Here is a 2,849-nt window from a genome sequence, read left to right on the forward strand (position 1 = left end):
ATCTGATTTTAGTTGCTTTATGTATGATAATTCCTGTGAACAGTTTGTTTATACATTTAGAAATGAGCTATATAAATAATAGTGCACATGCTACTCTGATATGGAAACATGCATACTTCAGCATCTCAGAAGGCACCTGAAAAAATGTAATGAAATATATCATTAAAAGTAAATCTTAACATCCTGATTTCAGAAACAATTGTTTAATATTGTTTCAAAATTATTGATACTGAGCAGAGTTCTGCTTGATTGAATGCATCACATACATTTGTTATTTCCCAAAAGATGCAGATGTTTAGCATTATCCAACTTATCTAAAATACCACTTTTTTGCCTCTAAAAGTTGTTCTCTTGAAAAGCTTATGGGACTTGCACTCTCCTTGGCTCTGTGTGCTTGTATCTGTTTTTCTTTCTCAAACTGGGGAGGAGGGGTTAGAATTATTTCCCACTTTCTGGCCATTTAACAATGGGTGGTGGTTGACTTACTCATCTGTGTAGGATGAACGTTAAAGCTTTCATAGTTTGCTTTTATTCTCTGTGTCCTTGATGGCTTGCCATAAATTAAATGTCCTTGTTCTGGAGAAGGCAATTTGGATGTGGTGGGTGAGTGTCCAAATCAGTGAAGGTATATACGTAGTAGAATGGAAAACCTACTTTTGGAAGAACTTGTCTAACCTGTTTTAAGTTTAGACCTTCTTTGGACTACTGTGATAGTTTCCTGAAGATGTCTGAGATGTGTAGGACTGTTTACCCTTGGAGCTGAATTTGACTTGGAAAAAATTGCAAGAGCCTTTGTTAGAATTAGGAGAGGAAGTTTCAAAGGCACTCCTGATACTGAGCTCAGTGCCTTATTGGCATTTGCTAGCTGCTTAGTATGCAGTCTTCCCCCTCCCTTCCCTTTCCCTGCCAGATTCATGTTTCTTGTGATTGTACTAGCTCCACATTAAGTCTAGAGCCACTGCTGTGAAGCAAGCTCTATCAACTTGCCCTTGTTCCATCAGAGCCCGTCAATTGAGGGGAAGAAATAGCTTGGAGGAGGTTGGGTGTGTGCAGGCTCAGCGCTGCTCAAATTCTGTCATGTGCTTAGAAACCCCTCCAAGCTGTTGATTTCTCCTACTTGCTGGGCTTGAGCCTAGGTGAAGCAGAAGAAAGTGGTGGGGCAGGTTTCTTGCTTCTGTTCTGGACTGACAGGGAAGCAACATAGGCAGCACCACTGCAATGCCTAATCTTCATAGATATTGCCTAGTGGTTTTATAAAAATAAAAGCTCCTGGCTATTCATACAGGAAGCCTGTTCTGATAGAAAGTTACTGCCTAGACACTTTGACAAGGATAAAAGGTTGTGAAGATAGGACACACTTACTACAGGGTAAATTATCTTTCTTCCATAGTTAAAGTTTCATAGTTTGTAGGGTTGGAATATGTGCATATTGCAGGAAGCCAGCCCTGGTGAATTAGTCATGTGCCTGCTCCTTAATGTGGAATAAGAACCAGGTAAACTACTTTGTACTAATCATGCTGTGTATCTGCACCCAAAGTCTGGGGAAAAATCTGTTTTAGAGTATAGTCTAAATATACAAGACGGAGTGGGGAAAAGAAGTGGAAACAAATTGACCAGACTAAGATCATACAACTAAGATTAGAATCTAGGGGTAAGTCTACACATGCACTTTAGTGCGCATTATCTTATCTTAATGTGTGTTAAAGTGTCACAGGCCATGCACTTTCACTAATGCACATTAAAATAGGCTAATGCATCTTTTTTTAGTACAGGGGTTGGCAACTTTTTTGGGCAGAGTGCCAAAAATACTTGTAACCTTGACTCGTAAAATGTTGGCGTGCCAGGGGCAGATGGCAGGAAAGCTACGAGGGGCCTGATCCTTGTTGTGGCAGAGCTCTGGCCCTTTACCCAGTGTCTGCCCTGAGCCACACGTGCCATGTTCTAGTACCTCACAATGGAGGTACTAAATTTTAATATGCATTACCAACAGTACATTAATGAACACATAGACATGCCCTAGGTCTTTTGCTTTCTAATTTAAAGCACTTACAACTTTCCTGATTGTTGGGGGTAGAGTTTAGGAAGGCTGCTCTTGTCTCCTACCCTTTTTTGGGTAGAGAATGAGCTATTGGTTTGTTATTCCATGTCCCATTGCCTTCCCTTTTCGTTCTCCCACATGATCCTAGCCTTCTTTTACTGTCCTCGGCAGCAGAGTGAAACTTACAGGTTTCTCATGTTTCATTCTTCTGCTATTCCTGAGGACCTGCTCTGTCCAGAAATGCTGTCTCCTGGGAATTCTAAGGTAAGGTCATGGTTAAACATTTCTTTCTCTTCCTCATGCTCTGCCTCAACCCCATGCCTCCTGCTCATGTTTCCATGCATAATAGGTCCTCAGAAAGGAGTTCCAGAATGAACTGCTTCACTGGTGAAAATTTTTGGGATATCTTTTTGCAAGGCTTGCTTGCATGAGCAACTTTTACAATGTCTGTTGGAAAAATGTGTCAGGTTATCTAGTTCATCTTTAGAGTTCTAAAGGAACTGGCTGAGGTCATTGTGGGTCCCCTGGCACAGCGTTACGAGCTCTCGTGGTGCACTGAAGAGGTGCTGGAGGACTGGAAGAGGGGCAATGTGGTTCCAATCTTCAAAAAAGGGAGGAAGGAGGACCTGGGAAACTATAGGCCAGTTAGTCTTACCTCGATCCTAGGCAAGCTGTTTGAGAAAATAATTCTGGCACACATCCAGGAGGGGCCAGCAGGGGACTGCATGCTTAGGGGCAATCAGCACGGGTTCATCAGTGGCAGGTCCTGTCAGACCAACCTGGTGGCTTTTTATGATCAGATCACCAGATC

General features: G+C 42.1%; 1 long non-coding RNA gene across 1 annotated transcript in view; it reads right to left on the reverse strand.

Moving 5' to 3' along the window:
- Positions 1-442: 442 nt before the first annotated feature.
- LOC109302616 overlaps positions 443-2,849 on the reverse strand; it is an 11,456-nt gene continuing 9,049 nt past the window's right edge. Inside the window, exon 3 of the long non-coding RNA XR_002098866.1 lies at positions 443-1,377. This is a non-coding gene — a long non-coding RNA (uncharacterized LOC109302616). The remainder of the gene's footprint in view (positions 1,378-2,849) is intronic.

Source organism: Gavialis gangeticus, unplaced genomic scaffold (genome assembly GCF_001723915.1).
Source record: "Gavialis gangeticus isolate Ggan-Ray unplaced genomic scaffold, GavGan_comp1, whole genome shotgun sequence".
Taxonomy (NCBI): domain Eukaryota; kingdom Metazoa; phylum Chordata; order Crocodylia; family Gavialidae; genus Gavialis; species Gavialis gangeticus.